This window comes from Cryptomeria japonica, chromosome 2 (assembly GCF_030272615.1).
Source record: "Cryptomeria japonica chromosome 2, Sugi_1.0, whole genome shotgun sequence".
Classification (NCBI taxonomy): Eukaryota; Viridiplantae; Streptophyta; class Pinopsida; order Cupressales; family Cupressaceae; genus Cryptomeria; species Cryptomeria japonica.
This window is the reverse complement of record NC_081406.1, coordinates 658,447,237-658,471,863: the sequence shown is the minus strand read 5'-3', so window position 1 is coordinate 658,471,863 and position 24,627 is coordinate 658,447,237.

Genomic DNA, 24,627 nt, shown 5'->3' with positions numbered 1-24,627 from the left:
CGCAATCCCTAGAAGATTTGTTCCATGAAAATACTTTGGTAGACATTTTAAAGTAAATAAAGAGATATAATAAGGTTTCCATACTCATCATCATAGCACAATGAACTGGAAAACCTATAAATGCGAGGAATTCTAGGATAGAATCAATCACTAAAAATATAGTACAAGAAGGGCACCAAATTCCATTACGGGAAGCACGAGTCATTCATGAAGGGCCGCAACCTCTAATATTTGTATTGATGTGAATGTTACAAATAGTACAAAATCCGATTGGAAATGATGCAGATAGGCAACTAAGCCACATATGCAGGTGACATTTTCTTTCGGTGATGGATTCAGTAGCCGATCTACTGATGTGCTTAGTTCACCCAAAAGATCAAAGACCTTCATATCTTCTCAACCGATTGCATCAACGTCGGGTTGAAGCTAGTTTAGAAACATAGATACCAGATCAGATCATCAAGCATTGCTCACTGGAGTAGAATCACTGTATAAGAAAAGTTTCTAATACACATATTAATGAAACAATAAGGCATCTTGCATTCCTCTTCTTATTAATTAAATTCAGAAACCCAAGATTAATAATTAAAAATTGAAATGCATATAATATTATTTAGCCATAAGCATAGTGGCTCCAGGCTGACGCAAAATCCACTAGAGAAAACATTAGGGGCTCCTTTTCCCAGTTGACTAATTTTTCACAAATTTTTCAATGAGATTTACCAGAGTTCAGGAAATCCAACCAAATCTTACTAATATTAAAGGTGAATCTTAAGTTTTCCTCAAATCCTGGCAAATAGATCTCATACCCCTTTAAACTGGAAAGATTCGCCTAAATACAATTTTTTCTTAAAACTAAATCCATCCCTTTGATTTCTCCCTGCATGCCCAATTTAATCGGCACCCTGTAATTCTGGTTAAATAAAGGATGTAAGTAAAGAAATGCATCACATGTAATAGTTGTTTTTCTCTGTTTTTCATATCATGTTACTTCCAGACAAGAAGAAAGGACTCAAATTTCTCTTTTTTATATCTTCACTTCTGTTTTGCTTTCCAAATTATGGAAAGGAAAAAAAATTCTTTGCTCTCAATGCCATGGTTTCTGTTGTCGAACAGGATGAAGTGTAATGGTAATGACTAATGGGGTATACTCTTCCCGATATTGTTCAAATCCCCCCTCACTTCTATGAGGCAGACCATGGTGAAATTGTTATCATACAAACATGGTGTACTTTCAATTATGAATATGACATAGCCTTACCCCACACTACAATACAATAACCCCATCCCTTAACTCGCCCCAAACATCTCTGCTTCTGTTGTCGACAGGGACGTAACGAAACGTCCTAAGAATATGATGAGGTTGGAATTCTCTTCACTCCATTAAGGCAGACCACAGCCTCAAAGGACTACATGGTGAAATTATGGCATAAAAAACCTGGCATATAAACTATGACCCATTTCAAATATTTGATACAAAAGTTAGCTCACACGGTCACACCACAAATAAGGTGTTTCTATTCCATAACCTTAGCCAGAACTGACGCTTTTAAAAAAAAAAAAAATTCTAGCATATTTTGTTCTGTTTCAAGAAAGCAAACTAGAAAGATTTCTTAAACGTCTTAATTTTATATTTAATAAACAAGAATTTTAGGTACAGGATTGACCTGATCTTTGCCCATCCATGCCTCAAGTCAAAACAAATCAAATTTCTCTGTTTTGATGTCATACATGTTTCTTAACAGAAATTTTGAAAATGAAGAAACAATCATATTCCTCTGAGTATTTATCAGTGTAGTGTCCGAATGCTGGATATCGTTGCCAATCAGGGGGATGATTAACCCATATAAAAACCATCATAGCCAAAGAGTATATCTTGGCCAACCTAAATAAGAATTATTCTCCTAATCATTGATAGGAAAATAAAACCAGTACCCACTAGATCAACACAGAAACTCACAAACTAAAAACACGTTTAACAGTGAGCCAAAATCAGAAACTGATCTGCAATACAATTATAATCATTATAAATAAATAAAAACACAACCCAATACCAGTAGAAAATAAATAACTAATACCCATCATCCAGAACACAGTGAAACTACCATCCGAAAAAGAACCCACCTCAAAAAACTGATATATAACACTATTTCAATCCCGAAAGCACAATTTAAAGAAAACGAAAACAAAAACAAAAGTTTCTGAAGCGAAAGAGGAGGATTATACCTTGCAGATGGGGCAGGTGAATTTGAGGGCGGCAGCTCTGGCCTCCATCTGAGATCCCTTAGGCTTCTGGTTTTTCTCAGCATTTCGCTTCTGTGCTTCAATCTTCTGCTTTCCCCGAGTCATTTTCGACAATTACTTGTTCAATTCTCTTTTCCAATTTCTGATTTTGGCTTTTATAGTGCACTTTTCTGCTCCAAAGTTCATTTATGGATGTTGTTTTGGTTTCCCTGTTTGGCTCTGCTTTTATAGGTATAGCAAGTACCATATTTCTCCTCAAATGTTACTCAAGGGATATCCGGCTTTTCTTGCATTAGTCACCCTTTGTGGCTATTGTTGGACCATGATGCATTTCCAAAATTTGCTTACTAGAGAAAAAAATATATCCTTTATTTTCATCATTTCAAAGATATAGATGCATTTTGGTGTGGATGAGTGACGGGGGTTCATCATCCTATCATGTGCTTCTCTTAGGGATGGTGATTCTCACTAAGTGAAGTAGAAATGTACTTTGATTCGACTATATATATATATATATATAAAGGCATAAATATAAGGATATGTTAAATATATCAATTTTCCGTCATCGAAAAATTAAATTAAATAAAGTTGGATAAAATTAAAATTTATTCAAAAAATTGAAAAATAAATATTTGTAATTTTTTAATATTTAATTTTATAAATAAATTTAATTACAAGTTGTTTAATATTATAAATGTAAAAAAAACATATCAATAATTAATTCAAACATATATTAATAATTGAAAATCTAAATCAAATATTTTTAAATATTGAATTTTTAATATATTAAATTTAAAAAAAAACTAAACTTAATTATTCTACACTGAAGAAGTTTTGCATTACATTGGGATGAAAGAAAAGCATATATTTAATTGTTAAAATCTAACAACTAATTACATATAGTATATCGATTCTTCGCATCTCTATATTTGAGCTTCAAGGTCCTCCACTAATTCACACCTTACTCCATTCACATATGACAAAAGAGGACCTCCCTTGGCATTTTCATTTGACAAAACTACATTGATAAGATGAGAAGAAAGTTCATGCAATTGATGGACATCTTTGAATCCGAGACAAGTGCAAAAGTGGTCCAATGTTGTGCCCTTTTCTCCACTTGCGTCCAAACTCAATTCCACATACATATGCTCTCACCAAAGAGAAAACAACATTATTTGAGAAATTTGATCCTCATCTAGATGCAAACCTCAAAATCATGCACTTTGATTTTATCGATGATTGATTTCAATAGACTAGATTTGCAATAAAAATTTGTCATTTCAAAGTGATAAGGAGATAACCATGAATTATTTAATTCAATTGATGACAATTATGAAGATATTTTATCTTATTTTAAGTTTGAAAAAAGGAAAAAGAAAAAATGTTAAAAATTAATAATATAATATAATAATTTAATTTTTCATTATTCCACTTAAATAATATAATATTATAATTTGCATATATCAGAAAAAATATTATAATTTATAATATTAATATATGCCATTTTATAATATTTATTATAAAAAAATGATTAAAAAAAAATTAAATATGAATTTAGAAGCTTGTTTTAATTACATTGATTTTAAGAAAGGATTTTGTGACAATTATTATTTAATGTTTTAAAGAAATTTTTATTTTTTGGAAAGATGTATTTATTCATTTAATTCTTATGCTTATTTAACATAACATAATTTTTTAATATTGATAAAATATTTACAATTTAAAAATCAAAGATTTAATTTAAAATAGATAAATTATTTATATATAAAAATTAGACTGGCTAAATTTAAATCACACCGAGTTTCTATTGATGGAGGTTCTTAAATTCATTTTGTGAGTGTAATACTCTGTCGAGGTAATAATTAAATGTTTTCTATAATAAAAAATATATATTAAAAAAAAATGTTATCACAATTCAAGTTATCAAATATAAGTTTGATTATTTAAATTATGATTTATAAAACTTAAAAATTAAATTGTAGTGTGAATGTAACATAAATGTTTAATGAATATAGAAGTTCTACAAATTGTTATTAATTACAAAATCTAAATTGAACATAATATTTCAAATTTGTTTTTTCTTATGCACGAAGTGATGAATAAGAAAATTACTAATTATTTATTCTAATCATTAATATTATAATATTTGAATTTGGTGCAATAGAAGGAATCTAGATTTACACAAACATCTTATGATCATGTGTATCACTAAACAATGTTATTTTGATTAGTCATATACATTTTTCACATGTTGACCAAAGAGAACATGTTCCATTATACCTATCAAAAACAATTTAAATGAGGTTTCTTTGTCTTTTTCAGTATATCATACTACAACCATTTGTAGGAACCTTCTAGCTTTTTTGTGCATTTATTGTGGGCCCGTTGTATCAATCAACCCTGAGGGCCTTTTCTCTTCCCTTTAATATTGCCTTAACATTTCATTCCTCCCCAATTGCTACTAGTGGAGTTGAAAGCTTGGCAGTGACATCCCATGACTCCCTCACTCAAACAACCTTGGAAATTTGTCTTGAAGGTATTTCATGAGGTATGTCTTTTGAACCACCTCCAAATATTGCCATTTCACTTCCAAAATTTGAAGCTTGTAAATGGATTGAAAAAATTTCTCTCGTGGATTGAAAGTGTGCTACATGACTAGGTGTCCAAATCTTGGACCCCACATGGAATTCGACTAGTTGACATGCAAAACCTTTCCAAGGATTTTTTTCTTTTATATATTTTGTTGATGTCAATCCTATCCAATTTGTTCTCACTTGAGGCCCTTGGCTTGTTTATTCTTCGTTGCTTGTTTTCAAACCCTGGACTCATGAATTTTCTATCATGGCTGGAAAGTCCCTTTGTGTCTCAATTTTGGTTGAATTCCTTGGCTTACTTATGACTTTTCAACATTTCCTATCCCACATAGCAACCTCAATGTGTATAGTAGTTTGTGTTGAGCATAAGAAATTTCAACCCTAATCATCAGGTGTGTCAAGGTTGACCTCTCAAAAAACCTCAAGAAAACCATGGATATTCAAATTGGAGAGTCTTTCTACTCTAAAAGGATCATAACCTCCCAAATAATTGTTATCAATGTCAAGCATCTAAACACAAGACTGGGGATTTGTCGTTGGCTATCAAGTGCCCTAAACCATCTCCACATGCCTCTACAAGCTTGCCATCCCCTTCCAAGGATGAGGTTGGCTAGTCTACATTGGTAAACCACATGGCCAAGAATACCAATGAGCCCAAATTGCATTTTAAGGCCTATGGGCAAGGAGCTTCAAGCTTCCTAGTTTCAAAATCTATTAGCCCTCCTAGGTTGACAATAATAGTTGCAAAAACATATCTTGGTGTGGTTGCTTCCTAACCCCAATCTGGCCATGCTTGTCATTCCTCACCACCTTTGGTGGGTTAGAGGAATCATGTAGCTCATCGGGATGGTTGGATGATGGTGAATATGGCCCTTGACATAGATACTCATGCCAGATAAATGTCTAAATTGGTAGCTATGCAATTCAAGACATGCTTGTTCAAAATAGTTATTTCTCTCTCAATGGGTTGGATAGCAAGTAAATACCCCTTAATTTTCAATGAACTGTATTTTTTGGAATGTGAGAGGTCTTACAGACCTCCCCCAAAAATATTTTATTCATGATTTGCATTCTTAGTTTTTAGATTTAGACATTTTTTCTCTTTAAGAGATCAAAGTGTTTGGTTTTTTTCTCTCATTGTGTCCATGTCATATGGCTGACTATTTTTGTTCTATGTTCAAACCATGAAGTTGGTTGTGGTGAAGTTGTCACCTTTCTCTCATCTACATGGCATCATTTTATGGTTGATCATGGATGTAACCCTACTAACTAAGTCACCTACACACTTTCCCACTTGTACAATAATTGTTTTGGAGTATTTAATTATTATGCCTCTAATGATGTGATTGGAATATCTTTCTTCTAGTGTTGAATAGTCGATTCAATGGTAGCCACCACTTGGATTTTGTGTGGGGGTTCTAGTATGATTGAATCGCCACATGAAAAATGTGCTACTTAAGCTATGTGATGGACAACAAGTGAAAGGGAGGCATGGTTCTATATGCACAATAAATTGGTTCTCTTTTACGCTAACTCCAATAGTCCTCTAGATCAATCACATTGGTACATGTAGACCAACTTGCGGGTTGATCCTAATAGAGCCTTAAAAAGTCTTGATCATGCACGTAATCCTTTTTTATTTTGTCAAATGTTATTCTTTACCAAGTGAGTCATTGGTGGATGTTGTCTTGTTAGAACACTTCCCCATACAATTTTGCATTGAATGGAAAGTTGCAACTCCCAAATCAACGAAGGGACAATTCTTAGTAGACATCAAGTTTCCACAATCCATGAGATATTAATCTAGAGTATTTCTGGATTAGATTGTGTATGATATTTTTCATCGTTTCGAACAATTCTTACTCAACTCAACTCTTCTCAATCACAAGGACACATCTACTCATATCTAGCATGTATAGAACCTTGATCCATTTCTAGGTTCATGATACTGGTTGGATATAGTGGTGGGATGATGTCATAACTTGTACTACTAGGTTTCTTCTAATTTTTAGGCATCATCTGACCTACTTTTGTCATTTCTCTTCTGAGACTACCACCCAAGAGCTTCATTAGGTTCTCGCTACCTTGAGAGCTCAATTGTTTGGTCCATCCCACTAATTTTGACTTGCTCGACTATGTCAGCGAAAGTAGATTGTGGATGCATATGTTGTTTGTAACACTCAAATCGTGACCAAATTGCATTGGCTCAAAATTGGAGAAAAATCCTCTAAGAAAAATTTCCAATATTTGTAGGCCTATCGTACCCACCACACTATCAAGGCAATCCATGAAGATAATCAAGTCCTCTTGGAATCACTTGATATTTTATAAGATTTTGTTTATCATTATGAAAAAGTCTTTGTTTCTTAGAATAATAGCCTTGCAAGGCAGTCTGTCTTGCAAAAATCCATCAACAGAGTACCTTACCACCTTTACAACACTCTCAACACACCTTTTGTGATCTACTCCTTTCTCAAGAGGATTCTCAAGGAAGTGACATTTTCCATCGTTAATGATAAATCCCCTGGTTTGGATGGCTTCCCTTGTGAATTATACAAGACATTCTAGGAAACTATAGGCAAATACCTTCATATGGTCTACCTAGAAGCTCTTCGCAAAAAATCCTTGGGAAATTTGATTAACAAAGGAAATATTAAATTCATACCTAAAATTGGAGAGTCAAAGGATATCAATAATTGGCACCCCATCACATTATTGAATCTTTCTTATAAAATCATTACCAAAGTGTTTTCCCTCAAATTATGCTTCATGTTGCCACTTATTGTTAAACCTAAACAATAGGCTTCATTAAGTCCAAGGATATATTGGACAATATTATACCTATTTGGGAAGGAATGGAATGGTCTCATAAATCTCACCAACCATCATTTTTGGTCAAAACAAACTTTGCTAAACCCTATGACCATATTGAATGGCCTTTCATTCTTGTCACACTTCAAGCCCTTGCACTTGGGTCATGATTCCTTCAATTTGTGTGGATGCTCTTTGTTGAGCCTAAATTTGCATCTTCATTGCAGGTCAACAATCTTTCTCTTTTAGAATTTTTTGGTCCATTCATCAAGGATGTCCACTTGCTTTAGCTCTTTATGTTTTGGTTGTGAAAGGTTTTGGCTATATTCTTGCACAAGTTGTATCATAGTTTCATATAAGAGGATTTATCTACCTCACATGACTCAACAGGCGGTCAATGGTCATTTTGTCAATGATTCCTTCCTCACCCTTCGAGAATATGAGGAGAATATCAACCAGACCCTCCTATTCTTGGATACTTGTTGCGAAGCATTCAATTCCAGTTTCTAGTGGCATAAGACCCTTTGTTACAGGTAATATTTTCTTCCAAAATTGCAAGGTTGGCTTCATATAAATAGAAGTGGGTTGACCATCAAGATATTTAGATTCTTGGGCATTTTATTTTCCTTTCATGACAATCTTGTTTATCTCTAGCTAGTTATTTTGACAAGGACAAAGAAAAAGCTCCAATATTCGATAGCCAAGCCCCTTCCTTTGCTTATAAAATTCCAGGTCTTTTCCAAAATTGTGGCGACCACTCGTGTTGGGTGCCTTCTAAAAATCTTATTTGAAAGTGGAAAAAATCATTAGAGACTATCTCTAAGTTTGTGTTGGAATCCACAAACACTGAGAGGGGGGGGGGGTGAATCAGTGTTCTACCGGTTAAGTAAAATTTAATTCCTTTAGATACTTTACCTATTAACAGTCGGTATGCATATAAACAAAATATAATGAAGAACAAAGCAACCACATAGATCAACACCATAACACCACAGATTTATACGTAGAAAACATCAAAGAGGAAAAAGAACAATGGGATTTGTGACCCACAATATCTATCCATTGGCCAGTTGAATAAATATTACATAAGAAGGGGGCCTACACATGCAGGAAGACACACTGCCTAGAGCGCGCTGCTCATCACAAAGAAGCCTCACTGACTACAGATATAAAGTATTGAATTACAAACAAAATTTTGAACTCTGAGTGTGCATAAGATATGCAAGATGAGTTCCAGTTTAAGTACAGACTGTACCAGTTATCACTATCTCCTTCCTTATCGATAACCTTGTTCGCTTTCCAATCATTTCCACAAATAACCAAGACCGACAACAGATCATTACATTCACATTATGTCGATCAATATCTCGCTCGCATTATATCACATAACCTATCACATCTATATCTCAAAATGACCTAGTCGGACTAACTTATATACCCTTTACATACATAAACATGAATGCCTTATGTCGGCTTACAATCATATTACAAAAGATAAATACATGTTGGCCTAGACAAAAATATAAACATTAATCTTCGTGACCATTTCCGCTAAAACCAAGTTGCCGAATCAATCTTCTATGTTAGCCTCCAAATATAGGTTCCTAGTTAGTCGGTTTCCCTTGCTCGCAGGTTTCCTTGAATGTCAGATGTTAACCCTTGAATAACGAAGGATACCGGATAAGTATCCAACCCAAAATGATGTGTTGCCATCAATGACAACACCATAAGCCCGAATGAGTGTCAATTTTCAACAATCTCCCCCTTTGGCATTGATGGCAACACTTATGTGAAAAATAGATCAATGAAGTGTTGTTCCAATTCTTGTCCACAAACTTCCCAAAATTGATCTCAGAAAGTTGATCCCCTTGAGCTATACATTACTTATTATGTCCCTTAACATTTTTCACATCCAACCTCTCCCCCTCTGACAACAATGCCAAAGTCGGGGCAAATAAATGAAAGAATCAAAATTGTGTTTATTGGATCTAGATGTACTTGAATATATCTGGGTAAGCACCCTTCAAAAATACCAAATAAGTGTCCCAACCAGATTTTAAAGTTCCCAAAATTGATACAAACCCATTCAAAATGTAAGCATGCAATTCTTCTTCTGTTAATGTTGTCGGTGTGGGCATATTCATATGTTCCATACTTTCCCTCTTATCAAGTAACAAAGTATTAAGTCGGGGGCTTACTAATCCTCTCAATTCTCTAGCTCGCCGGATTAACTTTTCCTTGTCCCTCTCCAAAGATTAAATTTCTGACTCTAAAAGCAAAATTTGACCATCAACATTGCTGGTCAATGACTCAGTACCATCAAAACTGACTGCAAGTTGTTCTATCTTGTCCTTATCCTCCTTAATTTTATTGTCCAGGTCTGTTGTTAGTTTTGTTGTGTTAATGCAAGACCAGTATATACAACTACATTGGTGAAGTCCTTCATCAATCCTTGTTATTTCTTCTGTTAGCTTAGCTTTGTCTGATGTGTTGGTGTAATTAATTATCCATGTTGGATATTATTACACCTTACTTAAGTTTACTAAGGATAATGCATTTCATAGTAGTTTGGGTATGAGACACTTGGGTGTTTGTGCCACATTGGGATAGTGTGTGTAGGAGAATTTCCACCTTTTATGTTGTGAATTTGTTACTACTCTATCATATCCACTTATTGTGGAGTGATAATTCCACCTTCAGTGGGTGATCCACTTCATGCCAGAATATTTTATTGCTTCTCCTACTTACCACACCTATTTCCTCCCTACCCTTGTTTCTTATTGAGTCACATGTCATGTTTGTGTGCTCACATATCCATACAGCCTTGCCTATATATGCAAACTCATATTCATTGTATGTAACTATTGATCTATTGATCATTTATCTATTGATGAGAATACAGTTTATTCTTGTTCTATATTTTGTCTCTCTATTTTGTACTTTTCATTGAGCTCTTGATCTTGGCAAAATCTCACATGATGTGATCATATTATCATAAGTGACCTTCCTAGCTGCATTGTATCTTTCCACCAACTGTCAGTTTGACACGTGTTGAAGAGTTTTGTACTCTTTTGCAATGTGCTTAGTCAAACCTTTAAGCTTACCAGAGGGACGAGCTTCCTAATTAACCTCGTGTTCCGGTGCAAGCTACTACAGAAACTGGAATGACTTGCTCAATCACCTGTTTGTCCTTAGATCCTTCCTTCATTAACTTTTGAGATGCAACAAACATTAACTCAAAACTGCTCAACTGATCTATGTTCTTCTCTCCAAAATGCCTAAAATCTACTTGACCAGATGTGTCAAGTGTCGACAATGAGGGACCAACAACCGGTGAGGGTGTCAGTACCCTGACTTCAGTTTGTTCTTGTCCTTTCTTCTTCTCCTCTACCTTCTCCTTAGCACCGGTGGCTTTGCTACTTGGTGCAAATATATCTCTTGCCATTACATCAATAACCAAAGGAGAATTGTCCTCAATATTGTCTACCAGTTTATTTTCCTCTATATCCTGTACATCTGTGACTACTGGAGGAATATCCTCAGTTGTTTATTTATCCAAAACCGATGGATCTTCACCTAATATACCTTTCCCTCTAGCATTGACCAAGATGTCTGGAACGTCAGACTTAGGATGAACTTCCGGTGATGTAAAGAATCTTGGATTATCAACAAAGAATTGTACCCATGCCTCATGTGTCTCCTTAACTATTTCATTCACTCTTCCTACCATTAAGGTGATATGCCTATGCTTACTCCGGAAAATTATTTTATTTGCAAATCCAAGACACTATTGCATCTCTTCTAGGTAAAAGCACAAAACTATGTCACGTTTTAGGCTAACTTATCAGCACAAGTGAATTTAAGTAATTCTAACTAAAAATTAATTTTAGTCAAACTTATGATCTATATAGATTCATTATAGCTAAGTTATATATGGTCCACAACTTTTCCAATTGGAAGTGTCTACTTAATGTATATTTTATACTACTTTTGGTCTAATTACAAAAATAAATAAAACTCGATATTTCAACAACTCCTACTTCTATTAAAAAAAAAAAAAAATTGAAATGTAAAAAAACCCTTTTATAGATCTATAAGTGAATTTTCCAAAAAATATATCTTTTAATATTTTAGTTATTTTTTATATTTTTTATTTATTTTTTATTCAAACCAAGTCATCAACACTAAAATACAAGGTTGATTATCTTGTCAAGGAAAAATACTAAAATTTATTTTTTTAAAATTGAAAAAAATATGATGCAGTAGAGAAAAGAATCTATGTCAAGATGATATAATTCTTTTCTAATTTGGATAAATAATTAAGAAAAAAGGTGGTGGGAATTGGAAAGAGTTATATTTCAGCACACGCAACTTTTCAAATTTATTGAAAAATATATATTTATAAAAAATAGTTAAAAATATATCCATGCACTAAAGTTTCAAGTTATAAATATAAAAAGAAAAAATCAAGAAAAAAATGTAAAATTTACTAAATAAAGTGTGGTGGCTTCTGTAACTTCAATTTCAACATTTTTTCAACAACTAAATTATAGTATTTACTTTATAAAAAACTATATTCAAATAATATTTTAATTTTTTATTAAAATTACAAACATAAAATAGACATAAGAATATAAATTTTATTAGTTTACATCATTTCAAAATTCAAAACATATATTTCACTTTCTATTGATTTAATTTAAAAATTTGAATCAGCATTGACCATTTCCTTTATAAAAGTGTGACACAACTTTGTAATTTTACCCTTCTCCAGTTATGGCACCACAAACAATCAACAATTCCTAAATCTTTATATGTTTATCTTCCTCAAGTGCAGATAATCTCCTAGCATCTAGTTTATTATACAACTCTGTTGGAATTTGCTTCTCTATCTCAAGTAAGGCCTTCTTATATATATCTAAGTATAACAAAACTGCTTCCTCAATTTCCTTTTGCTCAACATTGTCCATATTCTCATAGTAGTATTGTAAATTAGTCAAAATTTCATCCTTAGTAATTTGTTCTACCAATTCATCTACAGATAAAAGAGGAATAACTTTAACACTTTTACCAGATTCAAGAGCCAAATCCAATTCGGATTTCTTCTTCTTACCGGGAGTGGGAGTTGTCTCTTTTACTGGTTTCCTCTTTTATGTAGGCTTCCTCTCCTTCAACGATTGCTTGTGAGCTATCGGAGGGCTGACCTTGGTTTTTTGTTGTTTTCCTTCCTCAGGCTTCTTCCTCTGAATTCTCATGTAAATCTTGGGTATCTTAGGAAGTTCATCTTCAATCTCAGATCCAGAAGCAACAGGTGCAATAAAGGTTTCTGGTTTCTTCCTTTTCATCACACCTTTGTCATTTGCTTCTACCAGTGAGGCCCGAACTGTTGTCGGAGGAGATGACTTTGCTAGTCCAATAATTTGTTTGATCTAAGTAGACATCTTCTCAACAACTTGTCCTACCTTCTTTATTTGACCTTCCCTCTTCTCCTTACTGAATCCAATTTGTACCTCCAATTCCTTCTATTTAGTTGTCCCAAAAGTCTTCTCTAACTCATCTATCGAGGCATCTATAAGCATCTTGGCATATAGATCCAAGATCTCTACATCAACTTCATAGCCCATCTCAGTTATCCATACCTTTCTAGGATGCACTACTTCCATTAAATTTTCATCTTTCTTAACCATAAGGAAGATCTCAGTAGAGTACTTATCAACAATGTGCTTAGGCACTCTTTCCCTTTGTTTCATTGTCTTCTGAAAAGCCTTAAAATAACCCCACAAGATGTTGTCTCTTTCCTGACTTATTCTTCTTAAGGCATCCTTGATTTTCTTTCCTACCGAAATGTCAAAGGCACATTGCCTTTTACCGGATCTTGGGGTCTCATTAAGAAGGAAAAGCATCAAACAAACAACAAGATTAACATACTGGAATACACCTTTCTTTTCTCCCTTAATCTTCCCTAGGTTCAAAATTAACTCATCACACATTCATTGACATAGATCATATTTCTCATTCTCCTTAACCATCTTATGTGCACAGTAGATACAAGAACTAGAGACAGAGTTCAACCGATTAGATTGAGTTACCTTATATCTAATGATCATACTGGCAAATTAAACGACCTTGTCCCTGATAGTGCTTATCCTCATTGACTAATTGTTGAAAGTGGCACCAGTTAACTTATTGACTTCATTGTTCAAAATTTTCTTCTTTCTCGGTGTTTGTCCATCCTGGAGCAAACCGTTGATTGCACGAATAGCCTCCTTAGTGACCTTGTAAGGCTGGTCTAGCCATATGAATTCGACATGGACACGGCTCAACACATACCGGATTATTTCATCTTCAAACTCAGGCATCTCCAAAATATTAGTGAAACCCTAATCCTTCATATTTTCGAATTTCAGTTTGATCATGCCATTCTTGTCCAATAATGTTATCATATACATGGTCTTAATCTCTGAAGTTCCTAGTTCCTCCAAGGTGCAATGAATATTTTCCCTGACATCCTCGACATAGAGTACGTTGTCGAGAACCCTTGAAAGCACACCTACCGAATCATCAACCTTTGCAATTTAGGGATACTTCTTGAAAACTGGGTGTGGACGATCCTTAATGTCAACCACAACAGGGGTTGGCACATCTATCAGAGCAGGAGCAGATCCAGAAGCCATTGTGATTTGAAAAGATAGCTTAAAAACCGTGAAAATATCTCACAGACTTCGCTAGTGAAAACCTTTGAAAATCTGCTTTGAATGTACTGGAATTTGCTTGAAAATCCTCTTAATCACCTTAGGTCGCCTTAAACTCACACTGAGTGCTTGGTAATGGAAAAATGAATCACTTTAGCCTTTTAACCTGCGGAACTCTAATTCCTCATTGACATAAATGCATGCCGGTATATCATACCGGATCCTGGATCCATCAAATCTGCACGGGTGAATCTCCAGACAGACTTCTCCAAAGTCTGAAACAAGCTTTCAGACCACTATCGGGGGGAATGCAAGGTTTGTCATCAATTGCCTCCCCCTAAGGCTAATGCCTTAGTTATCAGATGAGTTTCCTACCAGTGCGGGAATATTTTGCTTTGTTGATTGAGTAACTGAGGTATTTGCTTCAGTCGATTGATCCTCAGAATTTTTGATCCACTTCTTCTCATGCTCTTTCTGGATATCATCAACCTTTTGTTTTCCCTTCTCATAATTTCTTGTCGGTGGGTTCTTGCTTCTGCAAAATTTAGCAATATGCCCTATTTTGTTGCATGCATAACAAGTAACATTGTTTTTTCTAAATTGCCTTGTTGTAACCTTGATCGTTTCTTGACCTACATTGATTAGACTTATGCCCAAACTTTCCACATGCATGACATATCACATTCATTCTACAATCTGTTGTCCTATGACCATACTTTTTACAATTTGAACATTGATCGGGAATTGAATTATTATTCTAATTTGCTCTATTTCTACATTAACTTTCTCTATGACCGAACTTATTGCAAACAAAACATCTACCATTAAATTTATGTGCATTGGGTTGTCTTACCGGTGATTTCTGATTCCGATTGTTTGGTGGATTCTCCTGACATGCAATACCAGAGCTTTCTCCTTGCTCAAATCCAAGACCTCTAGTGTCTCCAAAGTCTCTTTAATCCTTCAATAATTCATCAAGCTTTGCAGAACTAGCCCTGAACTTTTATTTGCATTCATTTGCAACATTCAGATCACTTCTTAGGATTGTCAGCATTATTTCCAACTCTTGTTCATTGTTCTACGATTGCACCAATTCAATTCTCAACACATCATTCTCATGTGCCAACCTAATGCATTCCTCAAATATGTCTTTCAGAGATATGGAAATATTTTCTTCATTCTTCTTCTGATCTTCAATCTCCTTCGACATCCTCATTATTATAGCTTGCATCTCATTCTTCATGACATTATTCTCCTAACTCAACTTCTGACATGGTTCCTTAAGGACATTCTTTTCTTCATCATCCTGATTTTGTAAGAGTTCCTTGCTTTTAGCTTGAGCAGATGATAACCTCTCCTATAGGGTAAGGATAAATTATTTTGTAGAATTCATCTCATCTTTCATCTTCAAGTTCTTCAATCTTTCAGAGTCATAGTCTTAAAGTGCTACTTCAAGCTCTTTCGCCAAACTCATCTCCAAGGATTCTGGATACAGGATCTTCCTCAAGCTGTTAGACTTATTCTGAGGCACTAGGCTCTAATACCAATTGTTGGAATCCAAGAACACTGAGAGGGGGGGTGAATCAATGTTCTGGTTAAGTAAAATTTAATTCCTTTAGATACTTTACCTATTAACAGTCGGTATGCATATAAACAAAATATAATGAAGAACAAAGCAACCACAAAGATCAACACCATAACACCATTGATTTATATGTGGAAAAACCACGATGGGATTTGTGACCCACAATATCTATCCACTAGCCACTTGAATAAATATTACATAAGAATGGGGCCTGCACATGCAGGAAGGCACACTGCCTAGAGCGCCCTGCTCATCACAAAGAAGCCTCACTGACTACAGCTATAAAGTATTGAATTACAAACAAAATTCTAAACTCTAAGTGTGCATCAGATATGCTGGATGAGTTTCGGTTTAAGTACAGACCGTATCAGTTATTGTAGTCACACAAATCTGTCCAGCTTAATTAAATAAATATTCGCTATTTATTTGATTAAAAATCCACTAGCCATCAGTTAATTAAATAAATATTTAATTAATTCATCTCCAAACATTCTCCTATTAATTAAATAAATTATTCAATTTATTTTAAATAATTCATTAAACCAAATTCCAATCAATTAAATGAATAAAATCTATTTATTTAATTAAATCCCCTTTTCCTCTTTTAAATAAATTAAGTAAAAACATTTATTTAAATCATTATCCCCCCCCCCCCCCCCCCACTTGCATTTTCCTACAAATGCAACTTGCGCACATTTATTGAAATAAAAGAATTTTTATCTTAATAAAATCCTATTTTCCCTCACCCACCAAATCCAATTGCATTCCTAAATCCCCTTCTAGATTCTTCTAAACCCTTCCTAATTAGCCTAATCCATCCCCTAATTATTGTCACATTCCTAAGAAAAATGAAGTCACTTCTCAAAGACTTCAAAAGTCTTTGAAAAGCATTTAATGCTTTGTGCATTCAACAAATTAACCCCCAAAGTCTTCCAAGACCACTAATGGCTCTTACATGACCATTTATGGCTCTTACATAACCATTTATGGTTATTTCAAACTTGTCTCCCCAAAGATTTATTGTTTTGACCATATTTATCCCTTTTTACATTTGCACAAGAGTTTATCCATTGGATAAAAGCTTTATTCTTTGAATAAAGAGTTTATTCATTCAACTAACCTTGACTTTAACTCCCAAGGTCATATCAAACATTTAATGCTTATTCCCTCTCCTCTCAACCTATCTCACATTGACACTTGTCATCCTAGGATTGGGTTGAAAGCCCTCACATGGATTTGAAATCATTCAATCCTGACCCTTGTTGAGATTGCTCAATCTCAACCATCCATTGCTCCATTTTCCCTATAAATAGAGCCCATTTCTTCATAATCCAGATCTTGAAAACTTGTATGCATTTAACCTATAGGCATTTTAGAGAGCATTTAGCATAGCAAACTAAAATCTTGTTATTTTTGGTTAAAATCAATCATTTTAATAGCATCTAGTATTTTAGCTTTTCATTTTACATTTGGAGCACAATACTAAAATCTCAATCCTCCATAAGCATCCATAGTGCAAAAAGTTGTTGAGAGCTACACTATTTTGGAACTTGGAGAGGAGAGGAACAAGGGAGAAGGAGCTAAGAGCATGCTAAGAGGCATTTGGAGATGCCTTATTATCTTTGTTTCATTTGTTAGATATATTAGCATGATTTTAGTATCTCTTTTGATATGCCTGTTTAGATTAGTTTTTGATTGACTAACACTAACGATTTTCTTGTGTCTTGTGTTGTTTGTCATTTGCTAACCTTGTCCATTTAGCAGTGCATCAGTTATCACTGTCTCCTTCCTTACCGATAACTTTGTTCGCTTTCCAATCCTTTCCACAAATAACCAAGACCAACAATAGATCATTACATTCGCATTTTGTCGACCAATATCTCGCTCACATAATATCACATAACCTATCACATCTATATCTCAAAATGACTTAGCCGAACTGACTTATATACCCTTTATATACATAAACATGAATGCCTTATGTCGGCTTACAATCACATTAAAAAAGATAAATACATGTCAGCCTAGATAAAAATATAAACATTAATCTTTGTGACCGTTGCCGCTAAAACCTTTGTCGGATCAATCTTCTATGTCGCCCTCCAAATACCGGTTCCTAGTTAGCCATTTTCCCTTGCTTGTCGGTTTCCCTGAATGTCAGATGTTAAACCTTGAATACTAGAGGATACTGGATAAGTATCCAACCCAAAATGATGTGTGTTGCCATGAATGACAACACCATAAGCCAAGATGAGTATCAATTGCCAACAGTTTGTAGTGAAGACCATCATGGCTTCTAGCATGTGGCAATGATTTTTTTCTATTTATCACATGAGTCTAGCAGTCTGGATTTGCTTTCAATTTACTAGAAAGGTTTGTCTCTATGTGTAAAGTGGATTATCAAAGTGCTCAATGAAAATGAGGCCTAGAAAAATTTGTTTCACCATTACATTTCCTTTGGCTTTCCTCATGACTATTCGGCCTGATACAAATTTAACTTTAGAATGATCATCACCATGAAGTTACTTGTTCAAATCCATGGCACCTTTGTCATCAAAAGAATTTTGACATCCTAGGAGGCTCTCAAAACTTGGCTAATTTGGTATGTAGATTACTTTAAAAGTCTGATGGCCATCAACCAATACTCTCTTTGGTGGTTCCTTCTTTTTAGCACACAAGGGAGGCCTTTGGCTCTTTCTCCCTTGAGTAAGGCGTTGTGCTTGTTTAAAAATGACATTAAGCATCTTCCATATCTTATGCATCCTACCACTAATAATTTCATCTCATGGTGGGATTTCAAGGTGAAATTCAAGCTCTCTAATCATTATCAGGCAAATAATCAATTGATTCTTGATTCTATCCCTCCCTCAAACTATCACAAACTAAGAGTTCAATGTGTCAAAACCATGGTGAAAATATTGGAAATGGTATCTTGATACTCCTTTTCAACAAAATTGTAGTGCAAGTAAGGCTTACTCTTGGCTTTCTGCTTACTTGCCTATGATATACTAGCTTAATTCCCACTAGCAATTACAATCTTCCTGTAGGTTATGGAAGAAAAAGAATCAGGAAATATGGGACGCAATTCTAGAGCCTAAGTTGTACCATTTGTCTTGGTGTCTCATAGACCAAGGCTTCCCTATAGGAACCAAGTTAATTCATATTGACATTCCTCCTCCTAATTGCACTTTTTGTGGGCAAATTAAATCCTTGAAACTTTTTTCTGTTTTTATCCAAGGGTTCAACAAGCTTGGAACTGGACTCGTGACTTTTTCAAGCCTTCCAAACATAATTCCTTTTTATGAAACATAGTTTTACTTGGAGAATGACCTTGCCTCCCTCACAAGTTCGCTTGAATATGACACATTTTCAATGTGGAGATTCTTTTAGCAATTGAAAAGACAAAAATGCGACTTTATTCCATAACACTTCTTCAAGCAAGCTTTTATTTATATTCTAAAGCGATTATTTTTTCTAATGTGTTCATGCAGATACAAGTGCAAGATAAAAAAAGTTGCACTTCAAGTGGCTTATTTATAGTAGCTCTTGGACCAGAAGGGAAACTCTCCCAAGACTCTTACCTGGGTTCACCTGACCCCACTTCTCCTCATTTGAATCAACATTGTTATAGTTTCTCTTTCAAATAGGATATCTATGGAGATCACAATTCTCATGGTCTTCCTCCTCAAAACCCTTGGGACTTTGGTGCTCATGCATGATTATCTCTAATATCACATATGTCATCTTCGTAGTAGGACACTGGTTGGCTAGACACCAACAAGTTTAATCATGCCACTTGCTATCTCTCTAGTTTGCAACTATCTACCAGTAGAAGAAAATGTTAAAGATAATGCTCTCACAGGTTGGGAGCCTATTGATGACTTTGTCCCCAGGAATGTGTGGGGAAATTGAATGATAATGATCCTCCTTTACTTGGTGTGGCTTTAGTTTCTTAAATTTTCTTCGGGATTGGCTTTTTATTTTATTTTAATGTTCTTAGGGATTAGCCCTTATTTTGAGACTCGTGTGGGTGTGTCATTTTACCACTCCACTTTTTTTGTGAATATTGTACTATTTTCTATATATGAATGCATAGTCAAATAAGATATATTCATAAAAAAAACATAAATAGTGTTAGTCCTTTAATATCAACATCCATAGAAGACATGGAGGTACATCAAACAAATTAAGGAACATAACTTTGTAAATTCCATAATACAAATTTGTAGGCATAAGAGAAATTTGTTATTATGGCTTGTCTCTAACCTAAGAATCATTGTGTATCTATTCAATGGAATATTTTGATTCTCATTGTGAATAATTAATTATCATCGGTTGTTTAAAATCCCAAGGCATCACTAATTTTAAAGCATGCAATTGGACCCTTCCACCTTCAATTATAGAGCTAAGTAGTATTGTTTCATTTGTTTCCCAGATTTCATAGCCATTGTAAATTATCAAAATATTAATCACAACCATCTAAATAATTAACTTATCTAAATTACTTGTGTTTATGTCTATGCATTCCATTCAATTAACCTAGACTATACATAAGGAAAGGTTTACTTTCATTTATATTTTTGGTTATCCTAATCAATCTTGCATAACCTTTTCTTGTCTTTATGGTTTAAATCACTATTTTTTTAATTTGATAGTGTTTTGATCTATCATGTATTTTCATTTTTTGGGTTTTATCTTTACATGATTATATATTTTTCTTAGGTTTGGGTATAGATGGTGATTTATATTCTATCCAACTCTCTCACTCTAGATTATCTTATCATTTTATAAAATATTTGTTTATTTCTATCCTTAATAACATGTAACACCTTTGTTATCAATAATGCAAGAGAATTCAAAGATGCCCTTCTCACTTGCTTCGTGTTCTAAGTCTAAGATTCCTCACTTGTAGGGGCTAGTCTTGTTCCCCCTAGTGATACCCCTTTTATGGCTCACTCAGTGAATGTGTTTGGTTTTGTTGCACCAAGTGTTGCACTAGCCCTTCCTAGAGAGCAGGCTCCCACTTATAGCCTTGTGTCTATGGATGTTGTCTATTGTGAGTTAGGGTAGAATGTGGATGTTGTAAAACTTGATCCTACGACTCACCCATACCCTCTTTTCGCATCTACTGCTAAGACCTAAAGTTATGCCCATGCTGCTAGGTTTGGTCCTACTTGCCCCCAATGTGTATTTTGGCCTCTTTCTTGTGCTAAATCCTCTTTGGTCATTATTTGTGACAAGAACATTATAGATAATGAGGATTTCTACTAGAGACGTGGTTCGATGTGTCAGTTCTGCACCCTATGGCCTACTCTTCCTAACCTGCAGAACTAGGTCTAGACTTCTTGGAAATCTTTGGTGATTGGTAATATCAAACTCTTTCTTTGTGCTCAAGATTTTTTCATAGTTGCTTTTTCTTTCTTTGATGACCAAAATATAGTGTTGAGACAACCTTGGGCTTAGGGAGAGCACTCACTTTCCATCAAACCTTGGACTCCCTCTTTGAATCCCCTCACTGAACCACTCTTTTTGTGTTCAATTTGGATCAGACTACCTAATCTTCCCGTTATGTTTTAGGAGGAAACCAATTATGAGGGCATTAACAACTCAATTGGTTGTTTCTTGAAGGTTGATGATTCCACTTCCTAAATGGGTCACTCCACCTTTTCTTGCATTCTATTTGACATCGACATCTCCAAACTTCTTTAGAAGAATGTGGTTTTGATTATCTAGGATAAGCCCTAAAAGTAACCAATGGATTATGAGGGCCTCCCCTTTCATATTAGACATTCCTTTGCTACCAATCACCTGGCTTTAGATTTCTCTTTATTGCATCAAAAGGTGCTTCTACTTGGTGGAAGGATGCTTAGGAAGATTACTTAATCATTGAGGTTCTCTTTGAGATGGACTCTAAGTAGGATTCTACTAAGCTTCATAATCTGGGTGTGACCCTATTGGGCCTTGATGTTCCTTCCATGACTCCTTTTGTTCCTAGTCTATCTCTAGTTGCACATGTTGCTCCCCCATAGTTATAGTCTTGTCTAGTGCTCAATGATATGCTTTAAAATATTGAACCCATCCTCCTATTATTGTTGATCATCTAGATGGGGGATCACCTCTTGATTCTCTTTATAACAGGGTGCTAGATGACATCATTGTTTGGACAATAGTTCGTAGGAGGAAAAGTCCTTCTCCTTCTCCCCTTATTCTTTTAGGAGTGGTGAAAGAGAATTCTATTGTACAGGGGTATGACCCTTGTCTCACACCGATTTCCAACTCTGGTCAAAAGCTCTCTCTATGTTCTTCTTTTTTTCAATCTCGTGTCTTGTGAGATTCACTCATTTTGTCTTGATGGCTGACATGTATTAAGTCTGGGACCTTCTCGTGCTTATCTAATCAAAACATTTAACACCTCTGTCCTTGATGTACTAAGGTATTTTAAGGGGGAAACAATCTAATTTGGTCACTCCAAAAGCATTTGCAAATGGATATCATGAGTTTGGAAAGTGCTAAGGGTAAAATTGAAGTAGAAAATTTTTGGGCAAGCCAAAGACAAATTTCTCCATCAAATTGTCTTAGAAGTATCTCAATCGGTAAGTGCACTTTCTTAGTTCCCTGGTAATAGTTTATGCCACTCATTTCAAGCGTCTTTGAAGAAATCTAGGCATCACTCTACTAGATTTTTCCCAGAATTGGAAGGTAGTGGTTTTGAGCTAAAGAACAGAAAAAATAAAGTATAAGCATCTAGGCTATGAGCATTTGTATAGGTTAGATAGTACATTTCCCAAAATAGGAGATATGAGGCTAGAGCACATCAATCTTGGAGATTTTTGCGACAGAGTAAATAGCCCAAACAAACACCCAATCACCCAGAGATTGGCAGAGAGTGGTCTCCTTGAAGCAGTTGCTTTCTCAATTCCATGCAATGCATTGATTTGGTATTGGAATGCATTAACCAATACAACCTAAACACCAAAGAGATCAAAATTAGTGATGAGAATTTGCTCATAACTCTTGATAGAGCTACAATAAGCAAGTGTTTCATGTTGCTTGAGAGCATAATATGCTAACTTTGACTTCACCGCATCACATGGGCATTTTAGTGAAAAGAAAGGGCAGTATAAGAATGTAATTACCAAAGAGTGGTTTGTAGTTCCTATGAAAGGAAAATATCAGCTACTTACAAGCTTGTACAAGTCTCATTTCAAAGGAGAAATTGCAAATATCATAATATTGTTGCATATTTTTAAGGGAAACATGAATGCCCATGATTTTGAAGAATGGATGTTTTTATTTGTACAAATTATATGTGCTAGGCAACAATATTTGGATTGAGCTAGTCTGATTAGTGACATGCTCCATCATATGATTTTAAATTTTTCTATTAATAGATTTTTCTATATGTCATCTTATCTATTTTATACATTGGCCTGCACAAGCCCATGGTCTGACTCAAATATGTTGAGGAATTTGATGACCATATTCAAATTGTCAACTACTGCCCTAACCTTCAATTGGAGAAGAGCTATCATCAGTACAATAGGGCGAATGATGTATTCACCATGAGACTAGTTCGAGAGCTACAAGGGCATTTGGGCCAAATGATTTCTCCTGAGGTCATTCAACTAGTAAACAACTTGGAAGCCATTTCATTCAGTTTCAAAGGTTCACCTACATCAAAGTAGGAGGTTTTGATGGGTTGTCGAGCACAAGTTGCCCAAGTATGCAGAAGATAAATTCATTCTGATTGAAATATGCAGACAATTCTTTGAAGTAAATAAGAGATGTGTGGAGAGGAAGAAAGCAAGTTTGCAATTCCCTATTGGGCTTGGATATTACTCATGTAAGTCTTAGTCAAGTGACCTCAACATTGGGAGGGATCTTATCAAATGCGTGCTACTTCCACTTAAGACATGAGATTCCCCTTTACTAGCAAAGATTTTGTGACTTGAACAATTTACAACTTGGTCCTGTGTTTCACCATCTCCCACATTTGGAGGATTAATGAGAACATTACTCAAATGATTACGTGAGAAAGAGAAGTTGGATGAGGATGTCTCTAAAAAAGATTGTAACATTTAAAATGGGGTGGGCCATTGAAGGAGTTGAAGATGATGAATTTGATTTAATCAACCTCGTCTATATTTCTTACATTTAGATGCAACCAATAGTCCCAATTGATTGGAATCTCAAAGAGCATAAATGCATCAAATCCAAGACTGTTGTTGTATCAAAAAGAATTGGGATTTGGTTGGCTAAGAAGAAATCATAAGCCCCTAAGGTTGACACCAAAGGAGGACAAAAGGTTGGAAGCTAAACCAATCTCATTCAAGTGGGAACTTTTTCATCTATAGTACCTACCCCTACACAATAGACTGTTGCACCTAGAGAAAGTGGAGGTGGAGATGAGCCTCCTAAGAAAAGAAAGACTTCTAAGAAGACTTGTGGGATGGTCCACCAAAAGATCATAGGGGCAGATGAGCATACATAGCAAATTGAAGAAAGAAAAAGAAATGGAGACTGAGAAGCATAAGGAGAAAGAGAAGGAAAATGAACAAGAATAAGAGATAAAGGTAAGGGAAGTATATACCTCCATCTCTTTGCAAGATTCTTCCCAAGAATGTGTCTGAACAAACTCCTCAAAAAGATAAGACTCCTTTTCCTTTTAATTTGCAAATGTAACAAAGACTTCCCTCTTGAA